A 26,790-nucleotide genomic window follows, 5' to 3' on the forward strand; every position below is an offset into this window, starting at 1 on the left:
CCACAATGACTGGTCGACCAGTCGCAATGATGCACACTGACCACCAGGGGGCAAACTATAAATGCACTAGCTGCCCCTGGTGGTCAGTGCACTCTCACACCCAGTCCCTGGACAGACTTCAATCACTGGCCAGGCCGAGGGACCCCACCCATACACTAATTCATACACCAGGCCTCTAGTGGGTCTCAATAAAGTTGGAAAAAAAGAAAACAACACAAACTCCTTGGCAGAATGTCAAATTGTCCCATCCTTAGTTCTCACTGCCTCTCCATCCCTTTCATTACATGCCAGTACCTGGTGATTACAATTTATATATATGTGTATATATATATATATATATATATATATATATATATATATATATATATATATTCCTAAGCTACCGTTCAACAGTTTGAATGTATGCCTGGTAGCTATAACATGCACTGACCACCAAGGAGCAGACCCTCAATGCAGGAGCTGCCGAGCTGTGGTGACTTGGCAGCTGCGGTTCTCAGGTTATGTAACGGAAACCAGAAAGGAGGAAGCCCAATTCCGGCGTGCTTTACCCGAGAACTGCCCTCTTGCAATCTGGGACCCCTTGGGGGATGTTAGATACCCAGTTTCAGCCCAATCCCTGCAGGCCAGGCCAAACGACCCCACCTTTGAAGGAATCCATGCACCAGGCTTTTAGTTATAAATACAAAAGGATTCTTTTCCCTCCTCTGAACCTGGTAGATCCACAAAGGGATCACATAATACCAGTTAAAATACACCAGAATTTTCAGCATTAGACAACCTTAGAACTATAAGAATGAACAGAGAAAAATAACCAAATGCATAAAAAGAGACTTCAATAGAAATGAGGCATCCAAGAAATTAACTAAGTATTTCTCAACTTCAGCAGACTTACTGTAATAAAAGGAGGAATTGGGAGAAAATTTAAAGAGAATATTATATTTGTGAATTGATATTAGTCAAGCACCAAGCAGCAACTCTCTGAGATCTGGAAAGCATGACTATCTCCAGATTTAAAATTGCAATGTAGACAGTGAAACCTTCAGCAGAATCACCTGAAACCCCAGTCCATTAAAGCAGGAGATGTGCTTCACAGATTATTCAATAACCAAGAATTAAGAAAATAGATATGAAAATGATGACAGAAAAGATAGGAGATACGGAAAAATTATCTAGGGATCATGATGTACATGTAATATCACTACATAGTAGAAAAGATGAGAGATCATAATCAAAATAACATAACAAAACTTTTCCTAAAGTAAAGATAGGTTTGAGGTTGTGGGTCATAAGGGACCCTGATTGACAGACGAAAGAAAGAAAGGAAGGAAGGAAGGAAGGAAGGAAGGAAGGAAGGAAGGAAGGAAGGAAGGAAGGAAGGAAGAAAGAAAGAAAGCTATATATTCTTATGATATGTTTTTATTTCAAAAATAAAGAAAACATTCTGCACAAAAACAGATGGAATAATAAAGAGATTTTCTACAAAGGACAAAAGTATTAGTTTTATATTAAAATTCTTTTCATAACACAAAATGAGAAAAGGCAATAAAACACTGTCCACGAAGTTCTGAAGAAAAATGGCTGGGAAACAAGAAATTTATAGTGAGATGAGAGAAGAGAAACAGAAAAACAGAAAGATATTAAACATGGGAAGTCTCAGAAGGTAGTTTAACCAAATGCATTTGTGGTGGGGGAGGGGGAGTGGATTATAATCTTAAATAAAACACAAATATAAAACCTTTGGCATTGTGTTAATAATTTGTTAGAGCTGCCATAAACTTTCTAATTTAAACAACAGGATTTATTTTCACACAATTCTGGAGTCTAGGAGTACAAAACTGAAATGTTGGCAGAGTTGTTTTCCTCTGAGACCTTTCTCTCCTTAGCTTATAGATGGCTGTCTTAGCTCTGTATCCTTTCATGGTCTTCCGTGTGTGTGTGTGTGTGTGTGTGTCCTACTCTTCTCTTCTTTTCCAGGGGTGGGGAATGTCCAACCTGAGGGCCATTTGGTCTGGCCCTGCCAAGGCATTAGGGGTGAGTTAATGTTTGAACAAATATAGCAGGCTAATTTTTAAGTTGATAATTTTGTATAGCCAGCAAATGACATTGTAAGTATCCAAATGGCCCATGGTAGGGGGAAAAAATGTTCCCCACCCCGGTTTAAAATGCACCAGTCATACTGGATTAAAGCCCACTCTAATGACATCATTTTAACTTAGTGACCTCAGTGAAAACCTTATCTCCAAATACAGTCACATTCTGAATTACTGGGAAAGGGGAGTTAGGATTTCAACATGAGAATTTGAGACACAATTCAATCCATAATGGCATAAATAACACAGAGGAAATAAATTTAAAGATTGCCATTTCACAATGAACAATTTTTTAAAGAATATCTAGATTTTAATATTTGACTCAAAAATTAGAAAACTCCAGGTTAATAATAATGTAAGCATGTATCAGAATATTAAATATATATATATTTTAAAATGGAAAACAGAGGACTTTATTGATGCTTTCTGTTTTTAGACTTCCAAGTCACAATAAATATATTTTTTATTGATTTCATCATAGAGGAAGGGAGAGGTGGGGGGGTGGAGAGGGAGAGGGAGAGGGAGAGAGAGAGGGAGAGAGGAGGAGGAGGAGGAGGAGGAGGAGGAGGAGGAGGAGGAGGAGGAGGAGAGAGAGAGAGAGAGAGAGAGAGAGAGAGAGAGAGAGAGAGAGAGAGAGATCATTGATAAGAGAGAATCATTGATTGGCTGTCTTCTGCATGTTACCCCCAGGGGATTGAGCCTGCAATTTGGACATATGCCCTTGACCAGAATGTAACCCAGGACCCTTTAAACCAGCACTCTGGGCAAAACCAGCTAGGACACACAGATAATTCTTAAACAACAGAAACCATCCCAAATACAGAATTCATAGGAAAGCTGCAAACTCCATTCAATGAAATGAGCATAAACCTGCTCCCAAACCCTGACAGAAATGCACCAGGGGACCAGACTGTACTCCCCTAACCCTCCACATCACAGACAAAATGATTTGGGAGTCACAATATTCCCGGGCCTGGCCACTCAGAGTATGGGATATTCATGATCATAGTTATTGGTTAGAAAAGGTTAGATGACCCATTCAAGGCCAATCAAGCTTCCTAGAGGAAAATTTTGTTGAAATTATAGGGGGGAAAAAGGAACTCTGTCTTGATATCCAAGATGCTAAGGCAGATTAAAGCCTAGAATTAGCTCTCCAGAGCAAGGTCATAATTTGTAGAGTCCAGTGCAAAATGAAAAGTATGAGGAATTTCAAGATAATGACTATTATGGGTTGACTTGTGTCCCCCAAATTTATATATTAGAGTCATAACCCCTAAAGCCTCAGAATGGAATTTTACATGGAAATAGAATCATTGCAGATATAATTAGTTAAAATAAGTCATTCAAGTAGACTCTGTTTCAGTATGACTGGTGTTGTTATGAAAAGGGGACATTTAGATATGGAGACACAGAACACCATGTGAACAGAGAGACATCATGATGATGAGTCTACAAATTTTCTGTATCTGTACAATTCCACCACATGCACAATAACATGCCTGAAACTGGGCTACTTATATCTGCCTCACCTCTGGAGTATCCCATCAGTTAAGGATAATATGGAATATTCCCAAGGACCCCAACATGATCTCCTTGCATCTGATCAAGAATGGAGAGACATCATAGTATCAAGAAATAGTCTCATACTTTGAATAGTCAGGAACTATAGAATCTGGAACAATATTTCCTTCACATACCAGGGGTCGGCAACCTTTAAGACATAAAGAGCCACTTGGACCTGTTTTCGAAGGAAAAAAAAACCTGGGAGCCGCAAAACCATTGTGACATTTAAAACAAATATAACACTGCATATATTGTTTCTTACCTTAATGCTATATACCGGATCGTGCAGAAAAAGAATTTTTTCACTTAACAAAAAGAGCCACATGCGGCTCCGAAGCCGCAGTTTGCTGACACCTGACATAGACCATAAAAATACTTCATAGGTTTAATTTAGTGTTCTGGAGCTCAGCAAACTATTTCCCTTAGGATAAGCTGTTTTCCAATCATGGCTACTCAGGCAATTACATACAAACCACCAGGAGATGGAATGGAGCCACCACAGTACAAGTGGAGCCACAAGAGCACATTTAAAAATAACAATATGAATAAGGCTAATAATGACCATCTCTCTGGTGACATGAAAGGTCACTGTGATCACCAGAACCCAATGCCAACTATCTTGCCTGGCATGATGCTTCCTTGGCCCTCAGGCATTCATAATTCCAGAGCCACGCTGCAGGCAGGCAACAACCCCAGCTTTCACTTGCCTACCCTTCAGTGATTGCCAAAGGCTTAGGTTGCAAATTTGTTTATATTTAGAAGAACAGGTGTGTGCCTCCATTCTAAATCAAGTCCGTGCCCTGATGGTATCATCTTGATACATTTTATAGAGCTGGAATGAATTAATGTGGAAAAGGGCATGGACCGACCTGGACTTGCTCACAGGGTTGCACCTAGCATGCGAGAGTGCATGTCATGACTTTGGTTCCCTCTTCCCTCTTTGCATAAACCTGCAAATTTTTGAACCAGCTGGTGGGTTCCTCTGAGAAAAGGTGTTAGAAGGTCTGGATTCAGAAGCAGTCTCCTTAGAAGACCAAGTAACCTCATACCTGTGTGACTTGGGAAAGGTGTAGAATCACTGATCTGCAGTGGGCCCCCACTGCAATGCATCAATTCATTATGAAACAAACACCACCATGTAGGTGAATGTGCTTCATAAATGCTAACATGCTTCATAAATGCTAACTTGCTCCACAAATGCAAAATACCACAATGTGTTTAAAAGATCTTTATGAAGCCATAGGTATGTTCTACAAATGCAAACTAGTAGAGTGAAGGGAAGTGTGTTGTGAGCAAGGTTATAAACATCAGATACATAATAGAATCCCAGACTGGTATTTTTGCAGCCACCTCTTTCAATTGCCACTTATATTAGGAATTCTGATGAAAACATGATGTGTGAGAACATAGAGATGCTTGGTTATACAGTAAAGCCATCCTGCTAATGGATTTAGCTCTGATACTCACCCACTTTCACCTTCATTCAGTTCAGCATGCTATTGGAAAGTGAGGCTACATATCATTTTGTGGAATCTCTAAATGAAGTCTTTTCAATAGGAAAGGGAAAGGGCCCAGCCACAACAGCTCCATGGTTGAGCTTCAATCTATGAACCAGGAGGTTAAGGTTCGATTTCCAGTCAGGGCACATGCCCAGGTTGCAGGCTCAATCCAATTATTATCTCTCATCTTTGTTATGTCTATTTCTCACTCCCTCTCTCTTCCTCTTTGAAATCAATAAAAATATATTTACTTTAAAAAAAGAAAAGGGAATTGTGTTTCAATTAACTTCTGACTACACTATAATAGGGAAGATTATGGGCTCTTAAAACTCATGTTATTGATACAAATTCTTACTAAATAAGTAAAGAAAATCACATAGATATATGCTTTCCCAAACACTAGGGACAGCATAAGTACTTAGAATGCTCTTGAACTTTCTTTTGTTATTTCACTCTGAATCATGTTTAAGATCACCTTAGTTACTCTGAAATATAGGTAAGAAGAGAGAAAAGTGTCACTCCAAATATGGTGACCTAAAAAACACAAGAATCCAACTATTACAATAACCCACAGGAAGAGCCATGGGAAGGCCTCTAGTCCTCCTCCTCTCAAGACAGGAGTTTCTCCTGCCATGTGCCTGGCCATGGGTGCTGTCCAGCTTCTTAGGCAGTCAAGCTCAATGGTTGGAGCTATCCGGGGCACATGGTCCCAGACCCTTGTGCACTGTGCAACTTCCTGATTCGCTGTTTGAGTAAAGTTCAAGCTTTACTAGCTATTAGATTCTGTAGAAGTCCAATCTCTCTCCCTCTCCTTCTCTCTCTCCCTCTCCCTCTCTCTTTCATTTTCTCTGTGTTTTCTCTCATTTCAAGGCAAGGAAGTCACTAATGCTTTCTACCCTGGTGGAAGGAAAAAAAAAGCAAGGAAGCTTTGTTTGTTATAGCCCCACAAATAAAAACATCCAATTAGGGCCATGAGTTGCATGAAATAAATTTATTAGCACCCAGCTGGCATGGGTCAGTGGTTAGACATCAAACTATGAATCAGGAATTCACAGTTTGAACCCGATGCACATGCCCAGGGATTGTGGGCTCAATCCCCAGTAGAGGGCATGCAGGAGGAAGCCGATTAATTATCCTCTCTCATCATTGATGTTTCTATCTCTTTCTCTAAAATCAAAAAATATATATTTAAAAAAATAATAATAATTTTTTAGTTTTGAAGGATTTGTTTTAAGTTTTTTGCCTTTTTTTCTTTAAAATGGAGATATACAAATTTTAGGTTATTTTTAAATATATATATTTTATTGATATTTTACAGAGAGGAGGAAGGGAGAGAGATAGAGAGCTAGAAACATCGATGAGAGAGAAACATCGACCAGCTGCCTCTTGCACACTGCCTACCGGGGATGTACCCGCAACCAATGTACATGCCCTTGACCGGAATCGAACCTGGGACCCTTCAGTCCGCAGACCAAGGCTCTACCACTGAGCCAAACCGGTTTCAGCTTAGGTTATTTAAAAAAAAAATAATTAAACATGCATTTTAAACATGTTATAAGCTAAAGAGGACACTAATGAGATTGATAGGAATTGGAGCAAGATGGTAGGGGAAAATAAGATAAGCATATTAGAAGTCAATAAATGGAGAAAGCAGATCAGATAATGGAGAGAGAGAGAAAAATAGAAAGAGATAGAATGACACTTTAAAAGAGAAGGAGGAAGAAAGTGAAAGAAAATATGTGAGGAAGTAAGGAAGGGTAGAAGGAAGGAAGGAAAGAAGGAAGGAAGGAAGGAAGGAAGGAAGGAAGGAAGGAAGGAAGGAAGGAAGGAAGGAAGGAAGGAAAGAAAAGACTCCATGTGAGTGCACTAAACAGAGGTAAATTACTCACTTGTGTCCTGGCTATCTAGGCCCTGTGACTATATCAGCCATAATAATAATTGTTAATAACAACATTGAGTGAATGTTTACTATGTCCCAGATACTATTCTAAGTTAGATGTGATCCTCATCATAATCCCATGAGTTCATTTCTATTATTATAACCATAGTCATCACCCTCAGACAGGAGAGATCTGCATTCCACACTCATTGTTGATGACGGCAGGGCCAGGACACTGACTCAGGTCAGATCCACACCATTGGGCCACCTGCTTCTGGTCTCCTGAGGCTGCCTCTCCTATACTCCATGTTGACCATTAACCAGTTTCACCATCTGCTGAGATTTCTACTAGCCTTACAGAAATTAAAAGCAATACTTTCTGCATCTAGAAACAGTGTAGCCAGTACTATTAACAAATTGCAAGAGCCCACTTTGCACCTAAAATTTATTTTCTTCCATGATGTTTCAAAATATACTTTATAAGTTTATGGATGTTTGGCAATTTTTTCTAGCTGTGTTTCAAGCTCTGTTGACAGTTTCAAAATTTTCAATTGCCTTATTTTTCGCTGAGAGTGACTAGAGCTGCATTATTCCTTGTTAAGCAGGGGCTTTAATTAAAAGTAGCATTTATTTCTGCTTATGATCAAATTCTTATTTTATAATCTAGTTAAGACTAAGTAAGAAATAATAAGAGAAGAAAATTCTGTAAAAACTAGGACTACATATTAGATGTGCATAATACAATATTGTGCACATCAATAAATGTTTAATGAATAAATGAAATTGATTAGTCATTGCTTGATAACAACTTTTAAATTGCTTTCAGCATACCTCTAGCAGCCCCCTCTGAAATACTCACCAATGGAAGAATGGCTTCTGAGTGACAACATTCAAACTTTTTAAAAATGTTATTCATTTTCTAGGAGTCTGCTGGAATAAAGCTCGGGATTCACTCAGGAAAACTGAAATTATTTTAGATACTATAAACAGAGGCATGTTAATACAAAAAATTAATTGTTTAAAGAGATGTTGAGCTAATATGAGATGAAGAGGCAAAAGAGAAACAGAGTTGATACCCATAGAGCAGAAGCATGCCATGGTCCCTGAGCTGGATTCCATAGCCTCCATCAGCTCCTGAGATGTTGGAGGTGCTTTCAGGTTCCAGAGAGCAAGTACAGCAGGTGAGTGAGGGGCTGAGTGGCCCTTTAGGTCTAATCTGTATGGACAGTGCCTAAACAAGGATGTTGCTATAGCAGAAGTGTACACCGCTCTCGTCAATCGACCTGAAACCTCTTGATTTGTCTGCGTAAGCAGTCTACACAAACCAACTCTTTTACCCAAAAGTAAAAGCAACAGAGGAACTTGGATACAGCTATCCAATAATTATCTAAATATTAAAAAATAAAAACAAAAAGCACTGTCTATTGTTCAAAGAGTTTTTAAACATCTCTTTGTTCTATTATTTCTTCTATGTTTGATTTTTAGAAATTATTTTTAATATATTTTTTTACTGATTTCCAAAGAGAAGGGAGAGGAGAGAGAAACAAAAACATCAATTATGAGAATCATCAATCAGCTACCTCCTGCATGCCTCCTACTGGGCATGGTGCCTACAACTCAGGCATGTTCCCTATCAGGGAATCAAACTGTGACCTCCTGGTTCATGGGTGGACACTCAACCACTGAGCAACACTGGCCAAATTATGTTTGATTTTTATTAACACTGTCTTTAACATTATTATTTTGCTTTAACTCTAACAGCCACTTTCAAATGTAGTGATTTGCAATGTTACCATTGGATTATAAAGGTAATGATATCCACTTGTCCCTTAAATGGATTGTGAAATTAATTACTGAATGAGGGGTGTTAAGTTGTTAGAAAAGAGTTAATTAAAGAACAATGCCAACTGTAAAGTGCCACCCTAACTTTAAGAATCTCATATTAAGTCACTTATGGATGACAGGGATGATGGTCACAAGTTTTATTATAGCTCTTACAAGATAGCAGTTATTTCAAGGAGATTGCCTATTCTGATCCCTGCAGTCTATTTTAAGGTTGATGGCATTTAATTTTATGTATACATTCAGAAAGAAATCAGATGTCTTGATGATAGCATACATTTCTTTTATTACATTGAAAAAGTAGGTACTACTTCGACTTAACATTATTTGTTTGGCCCGAGTTTTATGTTAGTTATAACAGTGACATTTTGAAAATTAACGAATGTGATCTGAAAGTTCAGCTGCATTACATTCATTTTAATCAAATGCCAAATGTCATCAACAGCCAAGCTAATTCCACTGAGGCTCAAGTCAATGGTGTTACATTGGGAATGGAACAGCCAAGCGAATCCTGTCCATCAGCACCATGGGGAATCTGCTGGGCTCATGGATTTAAAACTCTCAAAATAACTCATCACCTTAGCTTCTCCTAAGTGCTCTGAGCCTCCTGACATACAGATTCCTCCTGAGATTCCTCCTCCATCAGTCCACTCTCCTCTTTGACATTCTTAACCTATGTGTTCAAATATGTTCAAGTCCATGGGCTGGCAAGGGTTCCATTAGCTCACAGAAGCCATTTAAGAACAACAATCACCCTTGAAAGCTTAGTTCAGGAACCACACTTCCAGGTGAGATAAGCATTGGCTAGCAATCAGAGAGTGGGCAACATTAGTAAGATTGGATGTACAACAAACCAACCTCAACAACATACAAAGGCCACGACTTTCAGTCCTCAAATGTCCCTTGGAAGCAGCATAAATCATGGTTAAAAACATGAAATCTAAAGACAGGTAACCTGAGTTTACAGCCTGGCTTTATCATTCAGTAAGTGTAAGACTTGGAGACAAATCACTTTACCTTATAAAATTAAAATGATAATGGTGTCTACTTCATAGGGTTATTGCAGGGATTACATGAGCACACATTTTTAAAGAGTTTAGGATGGTGCCTGGCATATACTAAGCACTACTGACACATTTGGTAAAGAAATAAATTTATTTCTTGAGCCAGGAACGTCACTCCCAGCTCTGTACACACAGCACATGCGAGCTCCAATGCTGAAGCCATAAATCCTTCTGAGAGAGAGAAAAATCACAGATTCCCAGAATCTGATTTTCAGAATCACTCATGTTGCTTCCAAACTTGGACTAATGAATGCTTCCAGAATAGCCAAAAAGGAATTCACACAAATAAACGTTTACAGAAGAGGAGGCTGCTGTAATGGAAGATGAAGTGCTTTCATTGTGATAATCCAAGAACTCAACCTCTGCCTCATGCTGATGGCTCTTCTAGATTCACTTGCTGTTATGCACAAAGCAATGCTGAATTGATAAGAAATTTTAAAAAGAGCCCATTGAAAAAATAAGACAACATATAGATAAATGAACCCATTCTATAATGTTTAAGCAACTTTAGAAATCATCATTTCTTCTGATTGCTTCAGAAAATTCACAAAGTACTACTGAATGGACTTAATTTTCAATTCAGATTTTTTAAATGAACAGAGAACCAAAATATGCAGCTGACTTTTAAAAAAAAAACAAAAACACCACACACACAAAGAAAACCACACCAGTTATGCATGCAAGTTCCGTTTAAATTCATATTGATATGATTTGACTCTGCCTGACCAGGAAAGAAAAAATGTGGTTAAGGTGAGTCTAGGGGAATGGGCAGCTGTGAGGCCCCTTACTGTAGAGTAGGGGTGTCGAACTCAATCAGAGAAGGGGCCAAAATCTAAAATCCAGCCTAAATCGAGGGCCGAATGGTTTACTGAACAGTCATAAACTGTCATTGTGATGGAAACGCAGCAGCGGAGTGCAGTGATGACAGCGCGGTGCGGGCCACATTGCAAGGCCTGGCGGGACGGATTTGGCCCGCAGGCCTTGTGTTTGACACATGTGCTGTAGAGGATGGCCCACCTGGTCAAGGTGCATAAAGGGAAGAAATGAATGTGAGAAGAGGCTTGGGGGGAGGGGGTAGTGAGGGGAATGATGGATACTTTCAACTCCTATTGCCCCCACATACACATACAATATAGCTCCTTCTGAGTTTTTAAAACAATCATATTTCTCTACAGAAGTTTCTTTATGCCAACATGTGTTTGTACAATAATCCATGGACTTTACTCAGTTCAACAAAGTGTCTTACAGGAGGAGGGGAAGAAGGGAGGGAGATTTTCTGTTATTTATTTTACGAAGAAATTTGTATGCAGAAAAAAAATCAAACTCACTACCCAGTTCTCTCATACCATTGTATCTAAGTGTCATGGGTTGTATCATTAGCTCCCAACCCACAGCCATCCCCTAGGCATATGAATTCACATATGTTTTTAAAAAGTCAAATTATCTAAACTAAAATTATATACCATTTTAGTCTAGTTTTGTACTTTGTTTTATTATAAGCATTGTTCTGTATCCATAAATATTCTTCATAGATTTTGATTATTTGACTTTACTATAATTTTTAATGAAGTGCATAATTTATCTATTCAATTGTATACTGATGTATGCTGTTTCTATTGTTTTCCTAAAATAAATAATACATACATTGGTGGATCTTTGTGCACTTCTATAATTATTTTCTCATGAAAATTTTCTAGAAGTGAAAATCTTGGATCATAGTGTATGAGCATTTGAAAGCACTTTATATATATTATATTTTGTCTTTTCTCTAGCTCTTCTATATTTGAATAGCAACATTTTCTCTACAATATAAAAAATATCTCAAGTTAACTATCAACCTGTTTTCTGTTGAATTCATAAATTTTATTTTTGTCTGCATTATATTATACCATTTCCTATTGCTTTCCCTTGGGTTCTTTTTTTATTATTTTATTTAAGTAGTTTATTTCTATTCTTTCTATAGAAACAGTGATAAGCACTTTAGATGTATTGTCTCATTTAGCCTTAGCAAATGCTATAGATTAGCTTCATTTTACAAGTGAGGAAATGGATGCAAATAAGTTTAATAATTTCCAAAGTTCACAGATCTCGTAGATGGTGCAACCTGGACTTGACCTCTCCATCATGTGCAGGATTGAAGGACAGTGGCTTCCTTACCTGAGAGCACACATCTGTGTACACGTCCCAGAACATGGCGAGGCCCTGCTTCTGTTCACGTGGAGGGCAACTTGCTTGTTCTACAGAGGACAACATTTTCTTCTTTATTTGCTTTAAAGTGTCCAAGTGATAGCAAGATGATAAAATGTATCAAGATGTTTTCTGTTGCATCTTGCATTCTTAGGAACGATTCATATGCATGTTACAGGAATGTCTGGAAAGACAGCATTTATTTGTGTCACCACCACCCCACCCCCATCCATAATGCCTTTGCTGTATTTTTTCACCTGGCTAACTCTGGTTGCCTTTCCCTAGATCATTCTCCTCCAGAGAGCCTCATTCTATGAAGTCACTTCTGAACTTTCTGCTTGTTCTCCTAGCATGCTATTCCTGGAAGCTCTACCAGAAGACCTTTTGCAACAGTAAGTTTATAAACTATAAATAAGTGACTGTTTGGTTGCCTTTTGTTTAGAATTGCAGTGTTTCTTCATGAGAGATTTAGCAACTTGCCAATGGAAATGCAGACTTTTTTCTTTTAAGCAAAAAAGCAGCTGTTGTCATTTAGGCTTAAAATCAAAGTCCTCTAGCAATTCAGACAAGGGAGTGACCATAACAAAGACCATGAACAGGGCACAGCAGTGACAGACACCTACTTCCATGGATGTAACAAGAACAGCAACCCCCCATTCGTGGGAATGGATTTGCAAAGCCATCTGTCTGCTGAGACAATATATTGAGGCCCATAAAGGCCGATGTTCTACATTATCCTCAAATAGCTCCACTCCACTCAGTCACCAATCACTCTAACAGTCACTCGGCAGCCGTCAGAGGTGGGCAGCGAGAAATGACATCCGTGCCAACAGCTCGGCTCCAGGATAAACAAGGAAGCCCTGAGAAGCCCTCTCTTAGCTTTTTTCTTTCCTAGTTCAGCCATGGCTCAGATCCTTGGCTTAGTTTGGCAAATCTCATTTCTCAAAACAGAGTCCAGGAACTGCAGCACAAATAATGGATGGCGCTGCTTCCTCACAAAAGCCCTCCGTGTGCTCCAGGCTGCTTCAGGCCAGGGCTGCAGGCACACAGGGCAGGCCCACGTGCCTTTATGTACTGACTTCTTTACCGCAGCAGTAAAATAAGCCCGCCCCGACCTCTGCACCCCAAGGAAACAAATGAAAGGGTCTCGCCAACTTGGCAAGCCAATCTCACAACACTGCTGTGTGTGCTGACAGATATCACCTCTCTCTGCACAATTCCCACTTTTCAGAGCAACAGTGAGAAACATTGGCAACTTGTGAGATGCTGAGAGCAACTGTCAAAGCAGACACAGAAGGACTAGGAAGGCCATTCAAGGGGCCATGTCAGAGGACACCAGAGATCTGACAGTCCATCAGAGCTGGGGGGAGGGATGGAAAATAGTCACACCAGACACACAGTGTGCCTTCTGGTCAGAAGGAGCAAGACAGTGCTCTGTGCACACTGCAGCAAAGCTCACATTCACAGACGCCAGTCAGAGGCACTATGCCCTCGCTGTTTATAGGTGGGATTGTCTCCCCCTCCCTCCAACTTAGTCAGAATTCTTTTGGTTGCAAGTAACAGAAACTACGGTTTGAACTTGCTTAAGCCAAAAAAAAAAAAAAAATGGAGGAGGAAGAAGAAGGGATAAGGGGAAAGAGTGAGGGGAGGAAGGCTCATTCAACTGAAAAGTCCAGAATTTGGGTCAGATTTGAGACACAAATGATATCATTATGGTTTAGTCTTGCTCTTCTCCTTCCTTGATTCTGATTTATTTTGTGGGCTCCACTCAGCCAGGCTCTTTCCTTTATAAGGAAACTAGACTTTCAAGAGTTATAGCCTATATTCTTAGCAACCTTCAGAGAAAAAAAAACAACAACAATATTTTTCTCCAATATGCCCAAGGGAAAACATAGACTTGCAATTCCTTGGTTTGAATTGGCCTGTCTAGGGCCTCCTATGCATACCTGGAGCTCCAGTCACACCAAATGGATGTCGAGAGGGTCTCTAAGGGAAAGAGACACTCAGCTATTTATTCCCTAGTGTGCTGAAATTAACTATCGGAGGTAGGGCAAAGCTCTCAGTCATATTTCTATTCCTATAATCATATACTCATTAATTCAATGATGATTTATTTATTGAGCACCTACTCTATGCCAAGCATTGGGAAAGACACTATGCTGGGCAAAAATAAACACATCTCCTAACTCAAGAGGCTTGACAGAGGGAATCCAAAGTTTTTTTTTAAATCATAACCTTGTGTTAGTTTCTTAACTCTGTCATCATAAAGTAACATAAACTAGATGGTTTAAAACAACAGAAACTCATTCTTTTAGTTCTGGATACCAGAAGTCAGAAATTACAATGCTGGCGGGGTCAAGCTCCCTCTGAAAGTTCTAATAGAGAATCCTCCTTGCTTCTTGGAACTTCTGGCATTCCTTGGCTTATAGGCACTTCCCTTGATTCCTGCCTTCATCTTTACATAGTCTTCTCCTCTATGTGTCTCTGTGTCCTCTTCTCTTCTTATAAGGACTGCAGATATTATATTGAGAGCCCATCCCAAATCCAGGATGACTTCACACCAAGAATTCACTTAGCTAATTACATCTGCAAAGGCCCTATTTCCAAAACAGGTTGCATTCTGAGGTTTCCAGGGGACTTGAATGAGTGGGATAGACTCTTTAACCCACCACATAACTTGATATATAATTAGAAATTAAATGATACTAGTGACAGAAAAGAATAACATCGTATGGGTGGATAAGAAAGGAGTCCAAGCTAGACTGTGGATATAGTAGTTTTCTCAACTTATATAAAAAACTACCACACACTGATCAGATTAAAACAATATCCACGTAATATCTCAAACTTCTATACGTCAGAACTCTGGATATGGTGTGGCTGGATTCTCTATCCAGCATTTCAGAAGCTGAAATTCAGGTGTCAGCCGGACTGAGTTCTAGACTGGAAATCACTTCTAAGTGGGGGAAATCACTTCTAAACTCCATTTGGATGACTGGAAGAAATCAGTTCCTTGTGATTGTAGGACTGAGGCCCCTACAATCTTTGTTGGCTGACTGCTGGGTATGGGCTCAATTCTTAGAGACTAACCACATTCCTTATCACAGCATCCTCTCCTCCTTCAAAGCCAGCAAAACAAAATCTTTGTGTTGATTCTTTCATGATTCAAATCTCTTTCTTCAAGAAAAACCCAATCTCTTTTTAAGTTTTACCAGATTGGGTTAGGCTCACCAAAGTTAGGTTCTGAAGGTCCACATTTGGCTCCTTCATTACATTTGCAAAATCCCTCACAGCAGTACCTACATTAGTGTTTCAGTGGGGGCGGGGGGAATATATATATATATATATATATATATATATATATGTGTGTGTGTGTGTGTGTGTGTGTGTGTGTGTGTGTATAAATATATATGTATATATATATATATGTGTGTGTGTGGAGATAGATATATATCTATCTTATCTATCTATCTATCTATCTATCTATCTATGGAGATATCTATATTTATCTATCTATAGATATAGATGATATAGATAGATATAGATATAGATATAGATATAGATGATATAGATATAGATATAGATATAGATATAGATATAGATATAGATATAGATATATCCACACACACATACATATACTGAGCAAAAGTCTTAGGGTTTATCTTAGAATTCTACTACCACAGTGGGTCAGGGAAAGCTTGTCATAATGGAGCTTGGATCTAACAGATGGCCGCCAGATGAGGAGGGAGAAAAAGAATGGTAGGCAGAATAAGAGTGAAAAGGAAAGCTTTTCTCAAGAAATGGAAGAGAAACCCACATGGCAAGAGGACAGAAAATGAGGTGAGACAGGAGAGAGGTACAGTGGATAGCCTGGGCCACATCATCCAGGGCCACATCAGCCATAAGAAGTATTGAGTCTGCCCTTCTTTGGGGAGCAGCTTACCACCACAGGCTAAGGGGTGATCTCTCTCAGCCATCTGTAGAATCTGAGGCTCTAGAAAAGGCCAAACCTACAGAAGTAACAGCCAAAATATTTACTAAGTGATTAGAAAGGGACACTGGCCTTAGTGCTGGGCCAAGCTCCCTCTGTAGGTTCTGGCTGCATTGCTGTTAACCCACTAGTTGGTGGTTTGTAGGGAAATCCAAGAGGTTCTAAGGAGAAACAGTAGAGGGTGCTAGGTAGGGTGATCATATCATTTACCACCCAAACTGGAACAGTTTAGACTGAGTTAGAGAATACTATATTAATCACACTGGGGTAACAGATGTAAATCAGGAATGTCCCAGAAAAGTGGGAATTATAGTCACTTCAGTCTATAGTCATAACCAAATCCTACAGTATAATAAATGGTGCTAATTCTGAACTCAGGGGGGGTGAATATTTACCAACTATAAAGAAAAAAAATTTTAAAGTGTGTTAACACAGCAAAGTGCCTGTTGACCTCATATCAGCACTGTGCACTCAAAGTTAATAGATTTGAATTCAATCACTAATCTGACACTAATTGTCCCTCTGGAAAATTGTTCTGGTACCTCCATTTCCCCTACTTTGAAAGTAAGTTTATTGCTGTTTCTCCTTAACTCACTCCATGTGAATTCCATTTAAATGGATTTATGTATAAGCATGTTTTTTCTTTTTCAATGTGTAAATTGCAAAATATTTCCTGTGGCTTTCCATTGTGGTAGCACTGGGGAGAATTTGATAAGACAAATAAAAATTCCTGAATGAACAATAGTGAGAATTGTGCTGAGCGATACTGTATAAGGCCTGAAGCAGTTTAATCCTGGAGCATAAAGCCCTGGACCATGTCTTCAGTTCCTGTGTACAAAAGCTGTTCTCTGTAGGAAGTCAACCAGCTGTCGCTCAGCTCTGCTCTAGGCAGAGAAGAGATAATCTCCACTGATTCCATGGGGGAGCATTTCTTACCCTTCCATATCTATCAGCATTTTACCATTCCTTAGAGCCCACCTCAAATCCCACATTCTTGGGAATTCTTGACTCATGATGGCAGCTGGTGACTCTTAACCCCTCAAGTTACAGAATTCATCTTTTGTACACATCACATGATAAGTATTTTATCACATAATGCCCTGTTCATTAGTGCCTGTTTTTCACAATGTCACAGTTTTGTATGACTTCTCACAACCAAATCCTAGAGTATAGCAAATTGTGCTAATCGGCTTGAGCCCCTCACTTTGGGGGGCCCTCATTGCTGCTGAGACCAGGTGGCTAAAGTTTCACATGACAGGGATGAAGGGTAAAAGTTGCCAGCTGGTTGGAAAACAGATCTGAGTCTGGTGCCCCTTCAGTCATTCAATCATAGTGACCCTTCCACATGCACCGTTAGTTTAGGTTGACTTTCCTTCTTTTTGCCTTCAAACCTACCCTTGAAGTTCATCATCAACTATGCTTCTGTAGTGGGAAAGCACTCTAGGCAGAGAACAAGTAAACCAATGAGTGTGGCTTTCTCTAATAAAACTTTATTGACAAAAACAGGTGGCAGGCTGGATTTGGCCCATGGGCTATAGTTGGCTCGTTGAATGCCCAATTTAACATGGTACCTTTCAGTATGTAAGCATGTGGAGTACAAACAGCCTGATTCATAAAATGCTTTAATCTTATATTTTCAACCTCTTCCCTTCCACCCCCCAAACACACACACACACACACACACACACACACACACACACACATTAGGTCCCTAGTTTTCAATGACAGATAAGTATAAATTTCACAGGGTGACTCATAAGTCCAACCTCATAGGGGAAAAAATGTATACTTTTCTACTCATAATTCATATTTTCCTATTTCTGCAAACCTTAATGCCTCTAATGAAGGAAAAAGTAACACAAATAATTTTTATCCCTGGAGCCATTTAAAAATGCAAACATATGTAGAGAAAATTGCCAGTTTTTAGTATTCATTGCCACACATTAGTGAGGGATGTAACCTCACTGCTGCTGCTGACCTGCTTCCCCATGTGCTGGCTCAATGATTGCATCAGAATTTGTGTGAATGAAAGCCTTGTTCTATTGTCTTTTTTAATGGTATTTTCCTATGATGCTGGATTTATGGGGCAATCTGATTTTTTTTTCTATCAAGGTGACTAGCATGGTTTTTAGATTTCAGTAAGTTGTTGTTACTAGATTATAATAGAAAAATAAATGCTGGATCTCTGCTGGACCACATCAGAGTCAAAAAACTTTTCATGTTCTTCCTGCCTTACTGGGAGTTTGAGAATCAGTGTAAGTGAACTGCTGATTTTTTCATCAAAACTTCCAAGGTCTTAGTCTCTTCCTCTATCAGCTGAGTAACCCAAGTCTTAACCTTGGAGAGAATTGTTGATAAGGAAGTACAGAATTCCAGCTTTACTATAAACCTACTGACTTTTTCTTTTTCATAGGATATTGTCCTGTTTACTCTCTACTGCCCTTGTTGGTCTATATCTGGTGACCTTTTATTCTTTCCCTGAATATAGTATCCTTTTCAACTCCCTGTTTTTAGATCTTTTTTCACCACATTATTCAATTCTTATCAGTTGCCTTATTCTGCATCCAAAAGGAGTGCCCCTCCATTTTAAGAAATCCCCACAATCCCAGGGCTGTGCTTCCACCTTTTTGTCATAATTATGCATATGTTAAAATTTTCTATAATGATTAACAGTCAAGGCTGGCACAGGATTTGTGGGAAAGATCATGAGGTTCTGAGCTACATGTTGATGTAACAGCTAAAGAATTACACAGAAAACCCATTAGTCACTAATTACTCACTAAACTGGCCCTTGGTGTGGGGGCTGCTTGGTCCCAGGGTCAAAGTTGAGACATCTAAGTCACCCCTACCTTTGACAATCCATGCATAAGTTTTCTGCCAGGGAGCAGGCCAAGGACAGAACCTAAAATCAACACAGCAGCACTTTCAAACATGAAGCACAAAGGCCAAAGCACTTTGAACTCCCTGTGAAAAGAAGTGTTATGAGGTCAAAGGTCAAATGGCTTTTCTTTTGAACCATAGAAATTATGTTTTCCTGAATGGCACAGAAGAAGTTGTAATATGAAAAGAATTCCATAAATAAAGGTTATTAAAATGCCAGAAAATAGTCAAATGATAGTCATACAAAACAGAGACCTTGTTTGAATTTTAAAATAAGCCTCCCTCACCTTAATAGGAAAAACATGTTTGTTAAGCCCATGGGCCCAATTCTGCTTTCAGTAAAAATCCAGACTCCCTGCTTAAGTCAATAAAGTATGTGTGTGGGGGTGTGCAGTGGGTGTTGTCAGGGTGATGGGGGAAGACAGGGGTGAATAAAGCAGCCAGATAATGTTTCAGAACCTGGAATGAAAATCAGCCCGTGTTTAGCAAATACCCATCATACCAGTAAGACCACATTCGAATTGTTCAAGGCCAGCACCCATTTTGATTGGTCAATACTCATGGATTATAATACACACACACACACACACACACACACAAACACAACTGGAACACTAGGATGAGCAGAGCGACCAGGTGCTATGATATGCACAAACCACCAGGGGGGCAGGCACTCAACACAGGAGCTGCCCCCTGGTGGTCAGTGTGTCCCCAGAGACACCCTACCACAGCCAACCAACTTCCTGCAGTCCCTTCCTGCATCCAGCAGGCCCCAGCCAGCAGCTAGAAGGCCCCAATCAGCCCTGATCGACAACCAGGCCTAAAGACCCAATCTGTGCATGATTTTTGTGAATTGGACTTCTAGTTTTTAAATATCAAGTTTGAATAAGAGTCTCATAAAATTTCTCAGTACCATAAAGCCTAATTAATCTATCAATTTAAGTTTTCTATAGAATCTCAAACAAGGCTCGGAATTTAAAAAGGGTTCATAAATCATTTTATAAGGACTATTTCCTTTATTCTTCTTCTGAATTGTTTATCCATTATCTTTCTTTCACGTTGTCATTTGTTATAGATCATGAAAATAACATTGAGTATTGGATGGTTAAATGTCAATAACATAAAAAAATTTAAATGGCCCTGACCAGTTTGACTGAGTGGATAGAGCTTCAGCCTATGGACTGAACGGTCCCAGGTTTGATTCCAGTCAAGGGCATGTACCTTGGTTGCAGGCACATCCCCAAGCAGGGGTCCTCAAACTTTTTAAAGAACGGTCCCTCAGAGAGCTGGAGGGCCGGACTATATGAACTACTAATTCCTACTGTAACACCTCGGCTGCGCTCACTGCCCAAAAAACCTGGCGGGCCGGATCAGACTCCTCTGCGGGCCGCATGTGGCCTGCGGGCCGCATGTGGCCCGCGGGCCGTAGTTTGAAGATGCCTGCTGAGTGTGCAGGAGGCAGCTGATCGATGTTTCTCTCTCATCCATGCTTCTAACTTTCTATTCCTCTCCCTTCCTCTCTGTAAAAAATCAATAAAATATATTTTTTTTAATTTAAATATATGAGATCAAAGAAAGAAGAGTTTGGAGTAGAGTCATTTGATATTCAATTTAGTTATAATTATTATTAGTAGTATTATATCACTTCATGCAAATAAAATTTACATTTTAAGAAGTAAACTATTCTAAGGACAAGAAACACATTGCATATATTAGAATTGCTAAGATCCTAACTCCCCGTAGCTCAGTCAAAAAAGGGGTGTTTGTGATTTAACAGTCAGATATTAAAAAGACAGAGGGTCCTCTACACAAAGCTTAACCAGGACTCAGGTCTGGAACACAGTCCCTTTTCCCTCTAAATCTTAGCTCTGCACCTCTTTGAAGTGTGAGTCCCTGCTCTCGTGCTTCTCTGCTTGCTGGAAACATGACCATTGACAGCTTTAAAGTCACATCCTTATAGCTTTTGGCCAAAAAGAAAAGATGGCTTTCTCTTTTCAGCTTCCATTTTTAATATCTGGGAAAAGGATGAGGATTGGCCTGAATATTCTATCACTTCAAGTGTTATGTTTGAAGAGTACTAAGGAGACAGCTTTCTGTCTTAACATGTAACATTTACTCATCATATCCATTTAGCCTTTAAAAGGTCTGGATTGGTGACTTACCATTAAACAATGCAACCTATTACATTCAATAAGGATGAATGGGAATAGAAGACCTGCCTGAAGAATCAGAACACCAGAACTTCAAGTGTATGGCTTCTGGAGCCAGACTTCCTGGGCTTGAACTTGGCTTTGCTGCTCACTGGACAGGTGACTCTGGGACAGGTGCTTACCCTCTCCAATCCTGAGAGTGTTCAGATGGCAGACAATGATGTTACTTATCCAGAAAGGGTTGTAAGTATTAAACTTCAAATCAATACTTGAAACTTAGTAAGACAGTCATCAAAATGTCTCACTAAGTTCACTTTCCTCTTTTATTACTCAACACAGTTTTAAATCGTTAATCTAAATGAGCCCAAGGTAATAAGAATATTCCCTCCAGAATAAAGTTCTGTAACTTTTTAGCAGGCATATAATGCCCATTGTATTCTGATTTCACATTATGTCCCACAGCCACCTCACATGACCACCTCAAACTACTGACCCTTCTATGAATCAAACCCATGTTGACTCCAAGCACCTGTACTTTTTTGCACTTAAGGTTCCTCTGCCAGCATTGTCCTCCCACACCCACTTTCCAAAGAACATCGTAATCTATCTTTAAGGTCCTAGTTCCTGTGACTTCATTTGGCTTCCCCAAGGAAGTGTGGATCTCTTTCCTGATTTATCTGCCTCAATGATAACAATCATCATCTTATATTATAATTGTTAAGACATTTATTTCATTCTGCTAGAAAATAAAAGAAGGTAGTTTCTCATTCAATTTTTATTTTATTCCTAGAGCTAGCAATGACCAAAATAGTTAACACATGTTGTTGAATAAAAGAGGAGACTCATTTTCTGTCAAACTTTGCAGCATTGAAGCATGAAAAATGCTTTCTTGATAAGACAAATATCACAGGATTGTTGAACCCAAATTTATATGAACACTAAAGTATTGTTGGACTAATAGATTCCCTCATTCAGTTACCTTCTCAAAGTCATTTCTAACAGTTCACTTCTAAGGGCTTAGTATATAATCCCACTAGTCCTAAAGGTAATATACTCTTTCATCTGAGAGGAATTTCTCCTTGTTTTAACAAGTGTGGTCAGCCCTCTGGAAATATTTGCAAATCCCAATCAGAAAGGGAGCTTGTTATAGCACACAGACAAACTGCCACATGCATGATATCACATGCAGTACAAAGGAAATATTATAGGGCTAGCCTAGCTCAAACATCTCTGCACTAATATTTCCAACAGATGTCAGAAACCTCTTCTTTTTTTATATTATGATTTAGATGAATGTGCTTTTTTATTCCTTAGAAAAATATGTTTTAAACTTTCAAAATGCACTGTTTATGTATATATTTCCCCCCAGGAAGATCAAGATATATGTATATTCTGTCTTCACACAAAAATTACTAAACAATAAAATGATCTGATATGTTGACCCCACTATAGCTCCTTGCATTGTTTGTTTTTTGTCTGTCCACATTCATAATTTAGGATTAAATGTGAGATCGTTCAAGTAATTGCTCTGAGAATACTTTTAAATTTTCATTTACTCTAGGCAATTTGAGAAGGTAGATTCTTTTTAAGGTAAGCTTAAAATCTTAAAACACTTGCCTAATCAATCTGAAACAGAGAGAAATAAACAGCCCACTGAAATTCTAGTGTTTTAAAAGAATTATTCTCTTCAAGACATCTAACACAATTATACCTACAAATATTTCTAAGCTCATCGAATGTGTAGTATGTAAAAACTAAAGGGAAAAGTGTTAAAATAAAATATATCCAATAGGCCACATGTGGTTTTTTTGTGATACTTAATGATTAGATATTTTTCCCAGACTTATTAAGGCTTTATTTCTAAAACAATATAATACCACTTCCATGATTTATGAATTAAAACTGGAGCTCTTTTCTTATATGTATGCAAAAATATTTTTGCCAAGATGCTTTCAGATTCATTGTTTCATTCATTCAACTACTTGATTTTGTATAAAAGTTATGCATAATATCCCTCAACAGATTTGCAGTTATGCCTAAAATATGCAGTCCACCATATGCAATCATGGTTCTCAAAAAATTTACAGTTAAAGAGCAAATATGGTATATGTCTAAGAATAATGATAAGACAAACGACTTTGTAAAAATCAAAGCAGAGTCACAGACAATGCATATTACAGGTGCTCAGAGGAAGCTGACAGACTGTAGCAAGGGAGACTCCATGGTGGCCCTTGTACTAAACACTGAACAATGGGGTAGAATGAGATGGCAACTGAGCATTCTAAACAAGAAAAAAGAGTACAAATGAAGTACAAAGCTGGAGGAGCCTGAGTCATATCCAGGAATCTGCAAATACTTTGAGATAAGAAGTCTCAAGATGACAATCCATGCATTAGATCCAGCCCACAGATATAGTCTACTTATTATCCTTTGTGCTATCCTTTTTAAATTCATTGACACTTCAAAATTGGTAGATTGATATAAAAATCCAAATACCCAAAGTCCAGCAACAGTTAGCAAATATCTTCCTATAAATACAACTGGCTGGAGCTTAGTAGAAGTATTTAGACACCCTCCAATTTGTCAGAACCCTCACCTCTCTGTCATCTCACCATAGCCAGGATTCTAGGGCCTTTTATTACCCACATGGCCTTATAGGTATAGTTTTAATAGGTGACCCATATATAAACCAATTCATCAGACCAGATGTTCAGGTTAACAATAATTAATAGATAATATTTTGTATCTAACTTATGGAGAACATTTTCTACAATACTAAAGAGTTTGGATTTAATAAACAGAAATAAAAAGAAGAGTTTAGGAGTAAATGATCAAGATGGTATTTAAAGAAATTCCATCTGGGGGCCAGGGGTACTATTTTAGAATGTAGAAAGAGGAAGCCAGGAACAACCACCACCACCAAAGTCATCATTTATTGAAATCTAAGATCTATTGATATTCAGAAACTGTTAAAACTTAATATACATACACTAACCACCCCCAATTGCTCACCAATAGTTCATAAGTCTGTTAATAAAAAAATTCTAGTTATTCCCATTTTCTGAGAATCTTAAGTGCACTTTATTGCACACACCAAGCATGCAATAAATGTGCTAAGTTAGGTGAAACAATCAAGACCATAGAATGGAAAACTAGAAGGAGTCTTTGAAGGAACAGGAGCAAAAAGACATTTCCAGATGTATAATACTTTATCCCATGTACAGTTAAGCATATATTTAAATATGTTTTAGATACCAGAATATATTTTAAAATAATTAATAATTATCTCACTATTTTTAACAACATAAAAAGGAAAATACCTAATAATTTGTGTAATTTGTAAGGTGGAATCACACCTTATCTATATGAGCTAGGGGTGTGTACGGATGTGTGTGCATCTGCACAATTATAGGTAAAATGTGTGTTATGATTCACGTGGAAAAAGGTATACCTACAACCAATTTGGATCAGGTACACTAGTTTAAAAGACATTTTCAACCCTTCCCTATAAGAAATACACTGAGCATTTATTAATAGTTATCTACTTTTCAAAAGAAATCTCAGGATCAAGGAAAGAAAAAATATATATATCAGTAAATAAATAAATAAATAGTCAAAGTAAAAAAAAAAAAAAGGTTATAGGGTAGTTAAAATGAATCCTCTGATACTTATAACTACCCCCTTTATTCCAAGTTCATGTTGCATAGGGTTGTGTTTACAAAATGTCTGGTTCCATATATTCAGCCCTAAGTCCAAATACTATATAGATCCTAAAAGAGTAAAGCTTTCTCAATCTGTGTATATTATATAGTAAAGTAAGAACATGCATTTGATGATTGTAACAGAACTCATGTTTCTTATGTATATGCTCATTTTGAAAGATAAGCAAGGCAAATGCCAAATTTATCTTACCAAAATAGAATCTGACTCTGAAATCAAACATGGCAGTGATTAACCCAAAGAGCACATCAAATCACTTTGCCTGGTCATAAATCAGTCTTTCTCCTTTGCTTTCAAAAATGACAACTGATAGCTAATAAAACTTGATATGCCCCCATCTATAAAGCTTACTTGTTTATCTTGCTACTATTAGCTTTCTCGCCTTCAGCAACAATATCTGGGACTCTCAGGGTCTTAATTAGACATAGTTTTGAATAGACTGAAAAAGCCGTGGTTTCACTTTATATTTCCCAATTTTCTTTACATCTCTTATTTATTTATCATGCAGGATATAAGAAACGTTTCTTTTCATGTCATTTTAACAATGATGATTATTTGCTTTTTACAATACATGGTCTGCTGCTCCTTTTCCCCTCAGTTTTCCTATTGTCAAGTTCATTGTACTCCCTGAGACTCTGTGCTATTTTATAAAATACATTCCACAAAACTCCACTGCCATGGAATATGCCACTGGACTGCTGCCTAGTAACTATTGAAATTGCTGAACATTAAGCATACTCATAAGAGAGAATCTGAGAAGTCCTACAATAGAAAAGCAGGATTCACTTGGCTAAATATTCATATTTCTATCTTTATATCTGTTAGTTCCCTTTTTTAAAATGACTCCCTAGACTCAACGTTTTTCTTCTACTTCTCGTGTGCTCTCATCATCTCATCAAGCCTAATAGTTAGGTTGATGGTGAGCCCACAGAAGCTCCTTGTTCCATGGTCAGTGGCAGGACCATCTAGAGTCTCAGCGCCTGCATGTGTCCTCCTGACAGTTCCACCCAAATGAATCACACCTAAAGGGAATTTAGATAATCCTAAATTCCTGTAAAGATGCTTGGCACCACCAAAGTTTGCCTCTCCTCTTTCTCTAATTGAGAAGATGGAGAGCTGAATTTGGCATCTCGGATTAGATATTTCTTGACGCATCAGACAATTTATTTTCCAGACTTTGCAATGCATAGTCCAGCACCGGCACAACATCTATGTAAAGTGAAGATGATAAATGGTTAAAGGGAAAGACAATTGCCCTCGCTGGTTTGGCTCAGTGGATAGAGTGTTGGCCTTCAACCTAAAGGGTCCCAGGTTTGATTCCAGTTAAGGGCACATTCCTGAGTTGTGGGTTCGATCCCCAGTAGAGGGCGTGCAGGAGGCAGCGACTCAATTATTTTCTCTCATCATTGATATTTCTGTCTCTCCCTTTCCCTTTCTCTCTGAAATCAATAATTTCTTTTTTAAAAAATATTTTATTGATTTTGTACAGAGAGGAAGGGAGAGAGATAGAGAGTTAGAAACACCGATGCGACAGTCATCGATCAGCTGCCTCTTGCACACACCCTACTGGGGATGTGCCCGCAACTCAGGTACATGCCCTTGACCAGAATCAAACCCGGGACCTTTCAGTCCCCAAGCTGACGCTCTATCCATTGAGAGAAACCGGCCTCGACAATAATTTCTTTTAAAAGGAAAGACAATTGAAAATCAATTGGGTAGGAAAATTAAATACTTTTAGAATGCTTTCCTTGCTCCAAGGCAAGTCAGCTTCATTTCCTTTATTTGTCAGTCTCCTGGGCAATGTCAAATCATTCAGTTAAGAGGCCAGTTCAAAACTAGGAAGCCTCAGGGGTTTGATGCTGAGGAGCGCTTTCCATAAGGATGCTCAGAATGGAAACACTTCTATGCCTCAATTTCCTTAAAGG

Source organism: Pipistrellus kuhlii, unplaced genomic scaffold (genome assembly GCF_014108245.1).
Source record: "Pipistrellus kuhlii isolate mPipKuh1 unplaced genomic scaffold, mPipKuh1.p scaffold_m20_p_7, whole genome shotgun sequence".
Lineage (NCBI taxonomy): Eukaryota > Metazoa > Chordata > Mammalia > Chiroptera > Vespertilionidae > Pipistrellus > Pipistrellus kuhlii.